The sequence below is a fragment of the Bos indicus x Bos taurus genome, chromosome 4 (assembly GCF_003369695.1).
Source record: "Bos indicus x Bos taurus breed Angus x Brahman F1 hybrid chromosome 4, Bos_hybrid_MaternalHap_v2.0, whole genome shotgun sequence".
In the NCBI taxonomy this organism is placed as follows: Eukaryota; Metazoa; Chordata; class Mammalia; order Artiodactyla; family Bovidae; genus Bos; species Bos indicus x Bos taurus.
The window spans coordinates 93,000,764-93,020,258 of record NC_040079.1 but is presented as its reverse complement, the minus strand read 5'-3'; the positions used below and the strand labels follow the sequence as shown (position 1 = coordinate 93,020,258).

General features: G+C 38.4%; 1 protein-coding gene across 10 annotated transcripts in view; it reads left to right on the top strand.

Moving 5' to 3' along the window:
• The first annotated feature begins 528 nt into the window (after positions 1 to 528).
• Positions 529 to 19,495, top strand: part of HDAC9 (histone deacetylase 9) — a 986,654-nt gene continuing 967,687 nt past the window's right edge. For 2 of the 10 annotated variants that reach the window (XM_027539980.1, XM_027539984.1), the window contains exon 1: positions 529 to 608. The gene's annotated coding sequence lies outside the window, so the exon portion shown is untranslated. The remainder of the gene's footprint in view (positions 609 to 19,495) is intronic. The other 8 variants (XM_027539978.1, XM_027539983.1, XM_027539985.1 and 5 more) reach the window with 6 other exon arrangements.

Genomic DNA, 19,495 nt, shown 5'->3' with positions numbered 1-19,495 from the left:
AAGTGACAGGCTACAAGCTTGCCAGGAACCAGTAGCAAAAGAGAGAGGATTACTTTGGACTTGCACCAGCTAAAGCATTTAGGGCTCAGTTCTATTTCATTATGAATCTTGATTGGCAGAGAAACTTCTAGGGACATCTCTCACATCACAGATTAGCAAATTGAGCATAAGTACTTGCCTGAAGTCATTCACTTTGTCAGGGGCAAGGCTGGAATGTAAACTAGGGACTCTCTCAGTTCAGAGTGCTTGATTCTCTTCTTTCTGGAACTCTAGAATAATGATTTCTAGTACGAGATGTAGTAGAGTCCCAGCAAATAAATGTTATGATTGTACCTGCATTTACTAGCAGTTCTAGTAATCTTCAATTTCTAAACTAGTCAGATGTGCTTAAAATTTAACAAAAAATAATGTATTTTAGAGTGAAAAGTATGCTTATGAATATTAAATATTTAATTGTATCAGATATCAAAATGCCATTGTAATTTTTACTTTTATGACATTTTATTTCATCCCCCAGCATCAAGAAATTATGAAACATCTAATGCTTCGCTTACGATCTGCACGTACTGTGTTTTGCTATTCTTTCATTTTTGGAGAGTCACAGAGAAGTAAGTTGGCAAGTTTTACAAGCTGCTTTGTAATCTGTTGGATTGTATGAGACACCTGTAGTCGGCTGAATGATGGCACCGCGTGAGACACCCACTGCCTTACCCTTGGAACTTGTGAGTGCTGCCTTATGTGGCTGAGAAGGGTCTTGGCATTTATGATTAAAGAGTTTGCGACTACTGTGATTGTTGTGTATTATCTAGGTGGGCCCTAAATGCATTCACATATATCCTCCTAAGTGGGAGGCAGAGGGACATTTGATACATACAGAAAAGGAGAAGGCAATGTGACCTCGGGGCCAGTGACTGGAGTGATGCTGCCACAGTCACGGAATATCAACAGCCACCAGAAATGGCAAGAAACGCATCCTCTCTGAGAGCCTCTGGCAGGATTGGGGTCCTGCTGATACCTTGTCCAGTGAAATTGTTGTTGGACTTTTGACTTCCAGAACTTCTGTCAGTTCAGTTCTGTCACTCAGTCATGTCTGAATCTTTGTGATCCCATGGACCGAAGCACACCAGGCTTCCTTGTCCATCATCAACTCCTGGAGCTTGTTCAAACTCATGTTGATCGAGTTGGTGATGCCATCCAGCCATTTCATCCCCAGACATCCCCTTCTCCTGCCTTCTATCTTTCCCAGCATCAGGGTCTTTTCTAATGAGTCAGTTCTTTGCATCAGGTAGCCGAAGTATTGGAGCTTCAGCTTCAGCATCAGTCCTTCCAGTGAATATTCAGGACTGATTTCCTTTAGGATGGACTGGTTGGATCTCCTTGCTGTCCAAGGGACTCTCAAAAGTCTTTTCCAACACCACAGTTCAAAAGCATCAATTCTTTAGCGCTCAGCTTTCTTTATAGTCCAACTCTCACATCCATACATGACTACTGGAAACACCATAGCTTTGACTAGACGGACCTTTGTTGTCAAAGTAATGTCTCTGCTTTCTGTCTAAGTGGGTCATAGCTTTCCTTCCAAGCAGCAAGCATCTTTTAATTTCATGTCTGTAGTCACCATCTGCAGTGGTTTCGGAGCCTGAGAAAGTCTGTCACTGTTTCCATTGTTTCCACATCTGTTTGCCTTGAAGTGATGGGACCGGATGCCATGATCTTGGTTTTCTGAATGTTGAGTTTTAAGCCAGCTTTTTCACTTTCCTCTTTCACTTTCATCAAGAGGCTCTTAGTTCTTCTTCGCTTTCTGCCATAGAGTGGTGTCATTTGCATATCTGGGGTTATTGATATTTCTCCCGGCAGTCTTGATTCCAGCTTGTGCTTCATCCAGCCCAGCATTTTGCATGATGTACTCTGCATATAAGTTAAATAAGCAGGGTGACAATATACAGCCTTGATGTACTCCTTTCCCAGATTGGAACCAATCTGTTCTTCCATATCTGGTTCTAACTCTTGCTTCCTGATCTGCATACAGATTTCTAAGGAGGCAGGTCAGGTGGTCTGGTATTCCTATCTCTCAAAGAATTTCTACAGTTTGTTGTGATTACACAGTCAAAGGCTTTGGAGTAGTCAATAAAGCAGAAGTAGATGTTTTTCTGAAATTCTTTTGGTTTTTCTGTGATCCAGCGAATGTTGGCAATTTGATCTCTGATGCCTCTGCTTTTTCTAAATCCAGCTTGAACATTTGGAAGCTCTCGGTTCATAGACTGTTGAAGCCTTGCTTGGAGAATTTTGAGCATTACTTTACTAGCGTATGAGATGAGTGCAATTATGTGGTAGTTCGAACAGTCTTTGGCATTGCCTTTCTTTGGGATTGGAATGAAAACTGACCTTTTCCAGTCCTCTGGCCACTGCTGAGTTTTCCAAAATTGCTGGCTTATTGAGTGCAGCACTTTCACAGCATCATCTTTTAGGATTTGAAATAACTCAACTGGAATTCCATCACCTCCACTAGCTTTGTTCGTAGTAATGCTTCTTAAGGCCCACTTGACTTTGCACTCCAGGATGCCTGGCTCTAGGTCAGTGATCACAGCATCATGGTTATCTGGGTCATAAAGATCTTTTTTGTATAGTTCTTCTGTGTATTCTTGCCACCTCTTCATAATGTCTTCTGCTTCTGTTAGGTCCATACCGTTTCTGTCCTTTATTGTGACCATCTTTGCATGAAATGTTCCCTTGGTATCTTTAATTTTCTTGAAAAGATCTCTAGTCTTTCCCATTCTATTGTTTTCCTTTATTTCTTTGCCTTGATCACTGGGAAGGCTATCTTATCTCTCTCCTTGCTATTCTTTGGAACTCTGCATTCAAATGGGTATATCTTTCCTTTTCTCCTTTGCCTTTTGCTTCTGTAGAGAAGAAATTCTGTTGTTTAGAGGCACCAAGTTTGTAATAATTTTTTTAGGATAACCTTAGGAAACTAATAGAGCACCACAGAGAAATCCAGGTTCTCCACTAACCTCAGTCCATGAATAAATTAAGGGCAGGATGCAGGCCTTTCCCCCACAGCCAGGGAGGAGCCTCTGATGAAAAACCAGTAGTGGCAAGGTAACATCCTGCTTAGGGATTTTTGGCATCAGGGGAATGACCTCTGTTTCTTCAAAGACAGAATTGGTCTAAAGAAATGATTAATTGGTATAAATTTGTTGTATTTTTAAAGATTGGAATACCAGTGTATAAGTTGTTTTACAAGTTTTTTTCTTTGAGCACACTCAAATCAGAAAAAACTTATATATTTTCTTCCCCAGGACTTAGAATAAGTTATGTCACTCTGGCTAGATCTAGATTTCATTCCATCTTCTTATTATTGTTTTAATTCAAGTGAACAAAATTAGCAAGGTGTATCAATACTTTGTATCATGTAGGAGAAATTGTTAATAATTATGTTTAGATAATTGATTATTCAAGATTTTCCTACTATTTAGCCGTGCAAATAACTACACTGCACTGTAGGCAGGTTCTTTACCATCTGAGTCACCAAGTGACTATTATAATTAGTCACCTAATTATAATAACTTAGGCTTTTTTATATTACTGCTTGGTATGCAATACTTAGAAAAAGTAACATTAATTTTTTTTCTTTCCAATACCAAAGATTTTAATCTATATGCCAATGTCATTGAATATATATCCTGTTCTTCTTTCTTTAAATTTTCTCTTGTAAGAGTAATATCAGATTTAAAACAAAGCAGTTCTGATGATAACAGCATTTAATTTGGAGGTCACTCATATTTTGAATGGGAAATCAAATTGTAAGTTTTTTTTAATTAAATGACTACAATGGAATTTGATTTCCTGTCCCTTCACAAAAATAAAATTCTCAATGAGTAGCAGTTGTCTTTAGAATAAACCAGCCACTATGAAAACAAGGTTCTTCAGCTGGTGAGATGTTGTGTGCCCTGATAAGCAAGCCATATTAGTCTTAAAGCATTTTAAAATTGAACCAAGGGCCCTGCTGAAGCATAGCTTCTGTTGTTTGGTAATGAGTATTTTGCAGAGTCCTTTCAAAAGTAAACTGTATTGTTCCCTTGCTAGTTGCAGTGCATCTGAGTGAGGTGATTATGGTTTGTTAAAAAGCACTTTCAGGACTGTGGAAAAATTATCTATTTGAAAAAAGTCTTTTCCCTCTACATCTGGTGATAAATTTAAAAACCTTGAACATTTCCTGAATGTTCTAGCAAAGGCTTTAAAGTTATCTGAAAATCCTGCCTTTGATCCCAGGTGCACAGAGTCTAAAACACCCTTCAGAGCCCACAGGCAGAGCTCTGCTTCCTGAGCTGCTGCTTCAGTTGGGCAGGAAATTTTGCATAGTAAATACTTTAAAACTTTAGTATTCAGAAAGGAATATTAAGTCCAGGGCAGGACTAACAGCTCTGAATAAATAGAGCAAATTTTCAACACACCAGGGTACTTGTGGTCTAGATATCAAGACAGCCTGATTCATCATATAAAATGTTCAACTGCTGGCGTTTGTATTTTCTAGTGGCGTGTCTACTTTAGGGTTCTCAGAATAGCATAGAGCTGGGGATGGGCATGGTGTGGAACTGGAGCTTATCTTTTACATCTTTGTGTTTTCATAGATCCTTTCTTTTTAGTTACTTGTGTCATTTCATTATTACCAAGCTGAAATAACCACCAAGTTATGGTCAAGTTCTAATATATTGTTTTTAAAATACTTGCTGCATAGATTTTATTTTTGGAATCAAGCATCTCTAAGTTTACTTTCTTTAAAAAATTTAAGAAAGTTTTATATTGAAGCATAGTTGATTGATAATATTGTGTTAGTTTCAGGTGTACAGCAGAGTGATTTAGTTATACATATAATGTATCTATTCTTTTTCAAATTCTTTCCCCTTTAGGTTATTAAAGAGTATTAGGTAAAGGCTAGCAGAAACCAAAAAAAAAAAAAAAAAAAAAGAGTATTAGGCAGACTTCCCTATGCTATACAGTAGATCATGTTTGTTATCCATTTTAAATATAGCAGTGTGTGCATGTCGATCCCAAACTCTCAATCTGTCCCTCTCCCCTACTCTTCCCCCTGGTTGATAACCATAAGTTAGTTCTCTAAGTCTGTGACTCTGTTTTTGTTTTAAAAATAAGCTCATTTATATTATTCTTTTTAGATGACCCTTATAGGTTATATCACATGATATTTATAAATATCTGTGTAAGTAGTGTTTGGAATACAGGAGGCACATATTGGATAGGGCCTACAACACCGTATCAGTTCATTTACTCCTGATTTTCCTTGACAAGTCCTTGGTTCTTAATGAACTGATACTTAATGAACTGATACTAGTCCTTCATTGTTTTAGGATGATGAAGAATCCCCATTTCCCCACTTGTTGTGAGCATTCTTTAGGAGATATGGAAGGGATTAGAAGTATCTTCCTTTGGCCTAAAGAAGTGACTTAATTTGACCCAATGAAACTCTATCCAAAATAGTCAACTAGAGCATAGTAATCCCCCCGGGGACCCATCCCTTCTTATAATCCTTCCTACCCATTTCCCTTGGGGCTCAGCTGGTGAAGAATCCGCCTGCAGTGGAGGAGACCTGGATTCGATCCCTGGGTTGGGAAAATCCCCTCGAGAAGGGAAAGGCTACCCACTTCAGTATCCTGGCCTAGACAGTTCCATGGTCTGTGTAGTCCATGGGCTCGAAAAGAGTTGGACTTGACTGAGCAACTTTCACACACACCCACTCTAGCAATTCTTTCTTATTCCCTGAGGTTCTTCTCCCTATCCAAAAAATACATGTTTGAAGATTAAGTTCATTGAAGTCTTATGTGCTGCCCCAACTTGTTATAGCAATATCTCTTGTTACTGGGATGAGGTCAATGATATCACATAGAATTTTGTTGTCCTATCTTCATCATGCAAGGGAATTAGAATTCTGTTCATCCCCTAACTGTTTCTATGCTTTGAGCAGAAGTGACAACTGACCATGTTGTTTTTGTTCTTTCTGGACCAGCTCATCTCAGATCAGAGTAATAGCTTTCATCTTGCCCTCCAGGACCCCTCATCTCAACACCAGAGGGCTGCTTTTACTTTCCTTGAAGTGAAACTCAGTCAAACCTCCTTCCAGAGGGTTTGGCAGGTCAGTATTAGTCGCTCAGTCATGTCTGACTCTTTGTGACCCCATGGAGTGTAGCCCTCCAGGCTCCTCTGTTCATGGGATTCTCCAGGCAAGAATCCTGGAGTGGGTTGCCATTCCTTTCTCCAGGAAATCTTCCTGACCCAGGGATTGAACCTGGGTCTCTTGCATTGCAGGCAGATTCTTTACTGTTTTAGCCACCAAGGAAGCTGTATAATACAAAAAATTACAGCCCAAAGGTCAAGAAATACAGAATTAGTAATTATTGTGAAGAATCCAACAGTTAATGATGTAAAATTCTAGACAGCATGTACTTTCATATAAGTGTAGGATTATCATATAGAAAACTTGTTCTATTAAAAGTATCCTATAGAAAGGGAAAACTATAAAGAAACAGACTGTGTTAGGGATCTAGTTAAGTGCCCTCCTTTTACAGATTAGAGACTGAGACTCAATAAGTAACTGTTCCAAGACACAACTCAATGGTAGAACCAGGATTGATTCCCGAACTTGACCTCTATTCTGGGCTCTAGTTTACCCTATCTGTGTTCTCTTACTTTATGACTTTATCATATTATTTATTTGCTACATTTTTACTTTAAATGTAAACTTAACATTTACTTTAAATGTAAACCTGGCAGGTCATGAGTATTCAATTGTATGTATACTTTTTGTGATTCTAGTTCTTCCTGCTCCCAAGTCTGTGGAGTTATCCCATGGCAGCAAACATTATACCAAGCTGAGGAGATAAAACTTTTCCCTTAAAATGTTCCATTATATCAGCAGCATGCTCTGAAGCACTGGATTTAGTTGTTAGGCCTATTTGGTCCTACCGGGGTTCTTCAGTTCTACTCTTTGGAACCCATAGGTTTTGAACCACTTTAGATTTATAGTAATCTTGTGGAGATACTTCCAAAACTCTGCCCACTGCTGCTTTCTCACCCGAATGTAAGCTCCATGAAGTCAGGAAGTTTTATTCCCCTAATCTTTTGTAAACTGGTATATTCCATGTTCCTAGACCTGTTGTTGAGTGAATAAATCTCTGCAGTGGCATATTTGCATTTTGGACAAGTAATAATAATAATTCTTTCTAAAGCCTGGAGAAGAAATTCCCGGAGGAATCAGAAGATGGAGTTATGCTACTTGTTAACACTTATCACACAGCTGACTACATTAAGATGCTTTTGAGCAATCTATATGATTCTTGTGGTCACCCTGTTTATGAAGATGGCATGTTTATAAGTTGTTTATTGACAAGAATGGCAGAATCCTTTTGAATTACCATGTCAAGATGTTAAGTATGTAAGATAGCTTGCTCTAATTAAGTAAAAATTGAAAGCAAACTAAAAAGTTTGTGAGAAGTGAATATCCCTTTTATTTTACCTATTAATTTGGTGCAGAGTATGGCTGGGCATGATATATTTTAACAGAAGACATTACACAAAATTTCTATGACATGTAGCAGATAATCTCATTAGAAGGAGAGAAAAGCCCAGGTTGACATGGTTCACCCGGTAGTCTTCTGTTACTGGGTACATTTATACCAAAAAACAAAACAAAACTCCAGTCCTCTAAATCTATCTACATGTCACACTGTGTTTTGATTTTAATGACTTTTAGACCCTCTAGTGGGAAGTAAATATGTAAAATATGTAACTATGTAAAATATCATGTAGGAAACGAGTTGCCAGTCCAGGTTTGATGCACGATGCTGGATGCTTGGGGCTGGTGCACTAGGACGGCCCAGAGGGATGGTATGGGGAGGGAGGAGGGAGGAGGGTTCGGGATTTTTTTTTTTTTTAATAGAATTAAAGATTAAAGAATTAAAAAAAAAAAAAAACAAGTAAATAAATAAAATAATAAAAGCAATTTTATTGAAAAACATTGGAAATAACATTTTCTGATTGTGAATAATACATGTTGTATTTTACAAAATTTGGAAATAAAAAGGCTAAAGGAGATAAAATCATCTTAAATACCAGTTTTCAGAGGAAATCATTAACATATTGACATATTTCCTTACCTCAGTCAGGGATAGTAGACTTCTGAGTTACTTTTACTCATTTCTTATTTCTGATTTCTGTGGTGGGGACCTCCTTTTAGATCACCGAATCAGAAACCTCTGCGGTCATGTTTGACCTCTGCTTTCACTCATTGCTTTTATCGTTTAGCCCTATTGGTCCTACCTCCTTGAGTGCCCCGGGCTCCATTCTCTCTGGTCCAACCCCACTCCCATTGTCCCAGTTTCCCTTCATGTTTTATTTGGGATCCTGTAGCAGCTTCTTGCAGAAGGCAATGACACCCCACTCCAGTACTCTTGCCTGGAAAATCCCATGGACGGAGGAGCCTGGAAGGCTGCAGTCCATGGGATCGCTGAGGGTCTGACACGACTGAGCGACTTCACTTTCACTTTTCACTTTCATGCGTTGGAGGAGGAAATGGCAACCCACTCCAGTGTTCTTGCCTGGAGAATCCCAGGGACGGGGGAGCCTGGTGGGCTGCCGTCTGTGGGGTCGCACAGAGTTGGACACGACTGAAGAGACTTAGCAGCAGCAGCAGCAGCTTTTTACCCAGTCTTCCTGGTCCTGTCATTCCCTCCTCTGAAATATGAACCATTCGAGACTGCCACATTATTTTTTTCTAAATGTTAACCCGATTATGTCCTACTCTTGTTTAAACCCTTTCGGAGGTTCCCACTGCCCTCCTTTTCATGATCTGCCCTCATAACTCCCAGTATCACTCCTTGCCCTTTCTCTCCTCATCTTCTCCTCAGCCATCACCCCAGGCAATTGACCAGCAGTTTCTAGACCGTCCATTTCTTCCAGAATGCTCACAGTTCTGTTCCTTGTACCTCTGATGCTTCTCCTAACCTCCTTGAAATCTCAAACCTCCTGAAGTCTAAAAAAATGAAAGACATTGCAGTAGTCTGTTTATTATAAATAAGTATTTTGAATGGCATTTTCCTGTTTCTCCTTCAGGGCTTAGCTTGTCCTCACCAACTCTGGGAACCCTTCCTGTTCACAAAGACTAAGTTTCACTACTTTTGTGTTTCCACAATTTGTGACTAGCACTTAGGCGTTGTAAGATTTAGGTCACTAAGTGATCCCAAATATGTTTGTCAGGTGAGAATTTTTGAGAAGCAGATTTTAGATGGATTTTATTTGAACAGTTAATAGTATATGTAGATTGTCTATCCTATGCCAGGCACTTTCTGGTTCCTGTGAATTAGACCTCATTTTTACTTTCATGGAGTTTGTAATCTGACAGTAGAAGATATACACTCAAGAGAAAGCATTGACTAAGCAAGATAATTAAACATGGAGATAAGTAATTTCAAGTAATAAGCCAGTGTGATGTGATGACTTTGAATACAGTAGTATGTTTTCAGATAGACTGAGCTCGTGAAGGCTGTGCTGTTTCACATTTGTCAGTGTATTATGTAAGCACATGCCAGTCATAGATTAGGTTAACACCAATTGGTGGTGAGAGCTATGCATAATTATGGGGCTCAAGGTATTAAGGCTTATTTGAATGAGCAGAGGGCCTTTAATTAAGATTTGAAGGAAACTTGGTAGTATTCAAATAATTGAGTGACTACATAATATAACAGAGGGATGCTGGATCACTCACAGAAGACTTAATGAAATAAACCAATAAACAGAACTTACAAAGGTATATCTCAGTGTAGAGGACATCTTTTAAATGCTTATCATTTACTCATTAATAGAATGGATTTGAGCTTTTCACAGAGGTTGTGTTCAGGTAGAGGTGATCCGTCAGAGGTCAGTGGGGAATTAATTTCCTCTAAAGGAAAGAAGAGCAGCCCAGATGGATTTAGAGACACCTATTGTATTAAGTTTAAGGCAGTTAACTTAGAAGGAATAGCAGTAGGTGCTTAAAGAGAAAATGATCCTAGTGAGAGAAGGAATATCTCTCATAAGAAGTGAGTAGAACAACAGATGATATTCTCTAGAGAAGAGGCATGTAGATGATACGTAGGAATGTTGATTGACCAACCAAAGGGTCTTCATGCTGGATGATTGGAGAAAAAGAAACAGGAAGGAAAAAAAGGTGAAATAATCTAAACTGGAATAGTATGTTTATCTTTTATTTTAGGCATAAATAATATGACAAGTCTTCATTTTTAATCTTCAGAAATGATTGAAGCATAAATGGATTTAGGCTTGACCAGTCAGGAAAACAGCTGTTTTTCTTCGGAGCTGCTACTATTGCCTTTTATATTGTGGTTGGCATATTGGCAGGCACAGATATTAAATTTTGTGCCACCCAGGGCTAAATATAATTAATTTAGTTTTCTCAGGCTTAAAAGAAAGGGACCTTGGCTTGTTTAAGAGATTAAGTAAGCTTTATTAGAATAACAGTGGGTGGCAAAACAGTTCTTAGTTTACCTGTCATATATTTATACATTATTCTTAGACTTTTCTTGTGCTTATTTTTTACTTCTAGCAAGAACAATTTAGTTTCCGTATTTTAAGTTATGAATGCTTTCTAGAGAAACAGTTAAAGCTTTCCGGTTCAGGAGGTTGTTGTTGTTCAGTCGCTCAGTTGTGTCCGACTCTTTGTGACCTGGACTGCAGCATGCCAGACTTCCCTGTCCTTCACAGTCTCCCGGAGTTTGCTCAAACTCATGTCTGTTGAATCGGTGATGCCATCCAAACATCAGGAGGAAAAGTAGTCAAAGTGGAAACCCCCCTCATGTTTTAGATTTTCTCAAGAAAAATAATGGTTATCTCCTAATCTTCTCATAATACCCTTGAGGCATTAGACAAACATTGCCACTTAAAAAAGAGAAAAATAGAAATGGAAATGTGTGTGATAGGAGTGTAAATAATAAAGGAAAAATATTAAACCACAGAAGTAGATTTATGATTTTCCTCGACATTTTGTCTTTAGCTAATAGGCTTATTTATCCTTATTGATGTAGGGTTTTGATGATTTGAAGTAGAATGTTATTTTATCATTTAACAATTTATTTCAACATTGTGTTTCTAAATGAACCATCTTTCTTTTTTGTCTGAAAGGTGACAGCATTCTTATTATGGTCTGTTTCATAAATACCCACTTACAAATAGATCTCTTCACACCTGGGTATGCCTGTTTGGAGGCAGAGAAGAAATCTTCCCAATGTGAATTACTTCTTGACTTTCAGACATTAAAATGAAATTGCTTAAAATAAAAGGAAAAATAAAAATCTACTTTCTTCAGTGTACATTTGGAAGGTTACAAAAATTGGGTCAAATATTGATATTTGCTTTTTGGTATTTTTGTCTTTTAATTGGCAAGTTAATAGGGCTACATACTTCCTTGGGTGAGATCATTTTCTGTGAGCTTGGGAAGAATCAGTTTATCTGCTTGCCAGTGGACACATGAAAAGTACATCATTGAAACATATGTTTTTTTAAATTTATGAAATGTTTCAGAATACAGAAAATATATGTGATACATTTAATTGTCATCTACTCACTATATAATTGTCAGATCTTTGTGTTTTGTCTTATTTTCCTTAGAACTTTTGTTTTTGTTTTATAAAATAAAGCATTCAAGACATACTTGAAGTGTCTGTCCATTTCGGTCCACAGAGGTAGCCACGTCCTGAGTACAGTGTTTACCATTCCCATCCATTTGCTTACTCTTTAACTACTGCATTATTTATCCCCATACATCATCATATCACTTTGTATGTTTTTAACCCTATACAGATGGTATTTTATAGAACCATGCTTTAGTTTATTATTTTTATTCATTTACAACCAGTCTATTCTGAAGGAAATCAGCCCTGGGTGTTCTTTGGAAGGAATGATGCTAAAGCTGAAACTCCAGTACTTAGGCCACCTCATACGAAGAGTTGACTCATTGGAAAAGACTCTGATGCTGGGAGGGATTGAGGGCAGGAGGAGAAGGGGACGACAGAGGATGAGATGGCTGGATGGCATCACTGACTCGATGGACGTGAGTCTGAGTGAACTCCGGGAGTTGGTGATGGACAGGGAGGCCTGGCGTGCTGCGATTCATGGGGTTGCAAAGAGTCGGACACGACTGAGTGACTGAACTGAACTGAACTGAACCATAAGTTTTAAGATGTATCCATGTTGATTTATATAGCTCTTGGTCCTTTATAGTAATTACTGTGTAGTATTCTATTATATAAATCATGACAGTGTTTATATATCCATTCTTATGTTGATGGACATTTAGACTGTTTCCAAAATTGCAGTTCTGAATAATCTTACCTTGAACATTCTTGCGATTTTGTCCAAGAAGGAAGGTGAGGGAATTTCCCTAGGAGTAGAATTGCTGGGTCATTTATTAACTTTCTGTTGCTCTTAAAACAAACTACCCCAAACCTGCTGGCTTAAAACAACACAAATTTATTATCTTAGTCTTATGGAGATTAGAAGTCTGACATGAATCTCAGTGGGCTAAAATCCAGGTTGACAGAGCTGTTTTCTTATGGAATCTGTATGGGGGAATTCATTTCCTGACTTTTACACATCTAGAGAGTGCACACATTCTTTGGATTGTGGCCTCCTTCCTCTATCTTCAGAGTCAGCAGTACTTTATCTCTCTTATTATTCTACTATCATAGCTCCATCTAACTGTCTTCTTCTGTCTGTCCTCCACTTTTAAGAAACATGGTGAATACACTGGGGCCCATCTGAATAACACGGGATAATGTCTCTATTTTAAGGTCATTTACTAGGAAACTTAATTCTGTCTGCAACTTTAATTCCTCTTTGTTCTGTAAGGTAATTTATTTACAGGGTCTGGGGATTAGGCCATCTTTGGTGAATGCCATCTCTGGTAAGGCTTTTATTCTGCCTATCACAGTTTATAACTCTCCCACTTCACAAAATAATTTTAAATTGCTCTTCTAAGTGATACGTGTATTTACACTGTCTCTGTATGTGCGTGAGGCTTTTAGTTGTTCCATATACTTACAAACACTAGAGTTTTAAGATTTTAAAATGGTATCCAGTCTGATGGATGTGATTGGTATCTCACTGAGAGTCTTTTCATGGAATTATTGGCTGCTGAAGTTTACTTTCAGTTTATTGCCCATTTCTTTTCTATTTCTAAATTGTTCTTTTTTGGTTTACTTGGTTTTCTTACTGATTTTTTCTGTGTGATTTATCATTATACTTTTTAAAAGTTTGTTGCACAAAGTTTTAAATTTCAAAGGAGAGAAATTATGTCTTGTTTAAGAAAGAATATCCTACTTGAAGTCATAAAGATACCCCTTTTTATTTTTAAATGTGTAACAGAGCAAATTACACATTTTAATAACTTTCTTTTTAGGTTTGTGTGTTTCTATCCATATTTGTGAAATATACTGATACAAGCAAGTGTGATTTATTGGGTTGGCTCAGTTTTGTATAGGCTACAACTGAGAGCTATATTATTTAAAGACTGATGGATTTATGAAGTGTTTTTTCTAGGAAGTGTTTTTTCACTTTAGAGGTGATCTGGTTCAAACCTGCGGCCCAGAGTGGCAGGGAGTGGCAATTCTACACCTACTTGTATTAACAGAGTGACCTGCATAGATGCCACATTATATTATCTTCATGGCTGAGAAAACTGCCTTACTTACCTTGAAGGGTTTTATTCTACTGGTAGATACTTAACTCTTGGACTGAGTAAATAATGGATACTAATTTACATCCAAGAAAATAAAACAACATTCACAAGGCAGAAATTTTCATGAGACAATGGCATATCACTTTGTTTCTAACTATCCAGGAAAAAAAGGGCAGGATCAGAAGCAAGGAATAATTACCGTGACTGTAGTACTTATTCTTCAGTGATAAGCATGTGAATATAAAAATGACTAGACATCAGTTTTGTTGAGACTCACCAATTTCCCCCAAAGTGCATAGTTTCTTTTAGAAGGCTTCTATCACAAGCATGTCTCTACTGTGGAATTGTGTTCTGAAAGGGAAGCTTCCTTTAGTGAAGTCCCTCGACTTTTCTGTCTAGATACTCACCCACCTCACTATGTGATTCACATACTGCCCTTCCTCCAACTCACTGAACATTTTCACAGTATCACTCAATTCTTAGACACTTTAAGCTCAGGGATAAAATTAAGTGCATTTCTTATGCCCAAAAAAAGCATCTCAAGAATTTTTCACTATTTTTTTTCTTAAAGGAGTGTTGCAGAGGAACTTAAGAGTGAGTGACAGTTGACAGAGCTCTGGTTGCCCAGCAACTGGCAATTTAAATATCTAGGAGCTGATATGATTTACCAGCCTGATAAACAGCAAGGACTTTAATACAGTTTTAAAGACTACTACAGATGTTGCATTGAGCTATTTATATGTGTTGATCTGTCTCAGTTTAATATGTGCAGATATATACGTATGTACATATGCTTATTTTTTCCTCCAGAGGTAGAATATGAAAGAAAAGATTGTATTTCTTCCCCTCTGTGACATTAATAGAAGTTGCCTGCGATAAAATGGTTTGTTTTAGCTCCTTTGTTTTTATTCAGATACTCAGTTTCAGAGAAGGCCTTCTCACTCAGAGGGAATAAGTGTCTTGTGGATTGAGTGCTGTGTTTGTTTTGAGTTCTGAGACTGTATTTATATATTTGGTAACTGTTATCTTATTTTTTGCAGGTTTTGTAATTCTCTTTGTTTTTTTTTTTGAAGGGAAGGAGTAATTGCTCTTTATTCTTCCCAGGAATTATAAGGTTTAATAGGTTTGGCTCTGAGTGTGTTAGCTTAATTGATTAGTGTGTTTTACTAATGGGATCAAGAGGCTTGATTTTATCATGAGCCAGTTCGCTCCCTGGAGCAGGTTAGTCTTCATCTTCTTGACCTTCCTGAACCTCAGTGGACATCGTTCATAGGTTCTTCCAAGCAATGATAAAATAGCTACAACCCATCAGTAATAAGAGTATAGAAACCCAAAGGGTCTCCCTCCCTGAGGAGGCGGCCAGCACTGTCATTTTGTATATCAACAACACAGCAGTCTGTACAAAGTCCTACTGTCTTGTCAGGAATACAAGGTGCTACATAAAACACACGACTAACATCCTGTTACTAGTATAGAACTTGAAATAATTTTGAGGATAATTTTAACACTGAATATATTTTATGATACGGGAATTCAAATGTAGATTGTTTCCATCACAGGATAGTTGAAAGACACAGCGAGGTAACTTTAAAATTGTTTCTTAAAACTTTCCAGTTCATTGAGTTAAGGCTTGAGGACCCTTGGGAAAGAAGGACATTTTTGCCAACCATGCATGTTTGATTTAAAATCCAACATCCTAAAGCTGCATACCAGCTGTTTCAGGGTACCTTTCCTTCTACCTCTGATTACAGTGAAAACTCCCTTTCCTGAATTCTTGTAGTGCATATGCTGTCCTGTTCCCTTTAAAAAATTATACTTATTAGGGCTGTGATGTTTCACGATTCTAGGGGCAGTTTGTAACACAGAGGCCCTGACTTTCATAATGATATTTCCCATTTATTGAGCATTGTGCTAAGTATTTTAAATGTATTGTCATTTGTCCCTAGTGATCCTACAAGTAGTTATTAGAACCAGCATCTTCTTGGTGAGGAAAGTAAGAGTGGTAGAGTAATTTACCCATAAAAATATAGCAAGAAATTGGGAAGGTGGAATTTTCATTATGGTCTGTCAGACTCCAAAGCCAGTTTAGACCACGTTATTCTCTCTGTTTTGTTGTTTCTTAATTGTTTATACATATGTCATTCCTCCAGTTGTTCTCACCCTTTAGCTCACTTAAGCATCATTGTGGGAATTTGTTTAAAATGCCGTTTATGGACTCTTGTTACACAGATTCTGATATTGAAATTTCTAGGTAAGTTCCAAGTATCTTAATCTGTATTTTTAGGGGAGTCCTTAGACAACACCCTAAGAAATCCCTGGTGTGCTATATGTGAGACAGAAATTGTCTGAGCTGCGCCTTCAGCTCTGTACTGAGCATGCACAATAACCCCTCGGTGGTGGTGCTGGTTCAGTCACTCAGTCATGTCCTGTTCTGTGCAACCCCGTGGGCTGTCGTCCTCCACGTTCCTCTGCCCCTGGGGCTTCCCAGGCAAGAATAGTGGGGTGGGCTGCCATTTCCTCCTCCAGGGCATCTTCTCGACCCAGGGATTGAAACCATGTCTCCTGCATTTCAGGCTGATTCTTTACTGCCAAGCCCCTGGGGAACCCCAAGCCTTGATAAGTACATGCTAAATTCAGTCTCTGTTAAAACTGTTGCTGCTGAGCTAAATATAGCCCAAGGAGTTTTGTAACATGAATCTGGATGGTATCTTAACTTGAATACAAAGTTTGTGCAAGTTAGAAAAGTCAATATTAATTGGTAGGGTGAAGATAAAAGAACAAGATATCTAATATGATGATTCATTTTTCCTGTCTAACTGTATTCTGGAATTTTAGGGGTATTTGAAAATACTGGTGTGTGTTCTAAGGAAACCTCTGTAGGAAAAGGACATGCATAAGTGAAAAAAGAATGAGAGGGGTGGAATTGAGATAATCTTATGTATAAAATAGAGCTCTTTGGAAGAGGATGAGAAGGACGTAAAAATGGAAGATAGAAGGTTGATTGAATTTGTTAGTAAAAATGGGTTCTTTGGAAAGGGATCAGAGAATAAAATGACCTGTTCAATTAGAAGAGACCTTGGAGAAGCCTACTGGAAAAGAGGGTCAAAGATAGCAGGATGGGAATAAAAGGAATCAATGACAACATAGGTGTTGGTTGGGGAAGAGTTCCACGTATTTCACATTTTTTTGAGTGGTCCTGGTAGTCAGGGCTCATCCTGTTTTTCTTCTTGTGTGGATATTCTGCTGTTATCATTTCTTCACCTGAAGTGCTTACCTGTCCATGTATGAAGATGTTTCTTGGTTGGCTCAAAATTGGACTAAACACTAGCAGTAGCTAGAGTCCTGAGTAACATAACCAGTGAAATCCTGCCCAAAATAGAAAGAGAAGCCTTAGGTCAGTTGAAATTCCCAAGATGATTTGTTAAAACAATAGGAAAGTTCTTTGGAGAGGAATTTATATGTACTCAGGGGATATTGGAGAAGGCAATGGCACCCCACTCCAGTACTCTTGCCTGGAAAATCCCATGGATGGAGGAGGCTGGCAGCTGCAGTCCATGAGATCACTAGGAGTCCGACATGACTGAGCGACTTCACTTTCACTTTTCACTTTCATGCATTGGAGAAGGAAATGGCAACCCACTCCAGTGTTCTTGCCTGGAGAATCCCAGGGACGAGGGAGCCCGGTGGGCTGCCGTCTATGGGGTCACAGAGTCGGACACGACTGAAGTGACTTAGCAGCAGCAGTAGCAGCAGGGAATATACTTCATGTTTCTCTTCAAATTTCTACAAAATGATAGTTATTCCTGACTTTATTTTTAGGAACAAAAAAATAGCTGTTTTTTGACATTGTTTTACTTTATGTCAATACCCAAATGATTTTTGAAGTTTATGTATATATATAAAATATTTAGTAATACCAGTGAGAGCTTAGGGTAAACATAGTATGTGCGTGTGTACTAAGCCGCTTCAGTTGTGTCTGACTCCTTGTGACCCTTTGAACTGTGACCCGCCAGGCTCCTCTGTCCATGCAGATTCTCCAGGCAGGAATACTGGAGTGGGTTGCCATGCCTTCCTCTGGGGATCTTCGAAACTCAGGGATTGAACCCATGTCTCCTGTGGCTCCTGCATTGCAGGCGGATTCGTTATTGCTGAGCCACCGGGGAAGCCCAAACGTGGTATATTCCAAAGCAAATAATAGCGCGGTATTTTTCCTTAGGGTAGACATTTGCCTCCTAAAAGAAAAAAAGCAAAGAAAGGAAAAAAGTTTTAGTAATTAGATCCCTATTGTAAGCCTAGTGGAGTGCGAAAGATTAACAGCTGCGTTGCAGGGTGAGAGGCACCGTGTGTCACTGTTTTCTCCTGGGATGGAACTCAGCCTGAAGTAAAACACAGTTTCTATACTAATAATGATAATAATAGCCGGCATTTTTAAGCACCTACTCCATACCAATTACTTTGCATTTATTTTTTGTCCAAGCCTCACAGTGACCTGGTAAGTTAAATAATTCATGTTTAAGCAACTGAGGCTCAGAAAGGTTAATTGACTACCAGATCACCCAGCTAGTGAGACATCTTACATGGGCACTTTGCTGCATGAAGCGATTTTCAGATCTTTAGTAGATAGATTGCAAGATTAAAAAAAAAAATCACAGAAAAAATTTAAATGTATTCAGTATTGAAGTTTGAAAGAAAGAACCATGTCGATCTAAATTGCACTGATGGATAAAGGTCTTTTGTATTTGGCTTGCTGATCATGACCCATGCCTCCACACTGGCAGGGTAGTAGGCTGCGAGCCAGGTTCTTTTAAGCACGCTTGATCAGGCAAGTTTTCTGCAGGGAAGGTTATAGTGTATAGATCACAAAGCCTTCCTGCTGCACAGGTATCAGAGGTTATCTGTTGCAAGTTCCTTCACTTCAACTATTACTTCCTTTTCTCAATTCTATTTTAGACTTTGGTCTCCTGTGTATTTACAAGTAGACAACGCTTTTTTTTAACAGCCTCTTTGCCATGACTAAGAGGAGGCTTGTATATCCTGCAGTTTCCAGGCATTGTGATTCTCATTTTAAACTCACACTGATGATAATGGTAGCTGTGACTTACTATTCCCTATTGTCCAAGAAGGGAAGTTGTAAGTAGGGGCCTTCAAAGGTGATCTCATAGAAATCAGTGCAAGAAGGATTTTGATGAAATGGTCTTCATAGAAGCTGTTTGAGATATGATTTGGGTGCTGGATACCCTGGGGCTAAGCCGTGTGGTTTTAAACTCAATGCTTACTAAGAAAAGGTCTATGTTTATTAGTACAGGCTCTGAAGTTGGCAGAATTTCTTCTTATAAAATGAATTATCCAGCACACCATTTCTGATTGTGTTATATATATTTTTAGATACTACCATTGTGTTATATTTATAGTATAGGCTACTGAATGCTATTTTAAATATGCAAAATGTATACATAACTAACCTTCCAAAATACATTCCATGCTCTGTGTTACACCCTGCAGTGTAGCCTGTGCTTAAATGGTTCTCCTAAAAAGTCTTAGAAGAGAACTTACTATTTGCTTTCAAATTAGCACAGAGAGTGTATGTTTGCTGTGTGGCCCTCCAGTGGCCGTTTTGTTCTTATCTGTACTCTGAGAGTGTCTGTCAACTAGTTTTCCAGTCCCCAGAGTCCACAGGGTCCCAAGGGTCCTATTGTTTAAGACAACTTAAGTGTGGTCATTAGTGTTATTTTTCAATCCTGCTTCTGCTACTGAAGT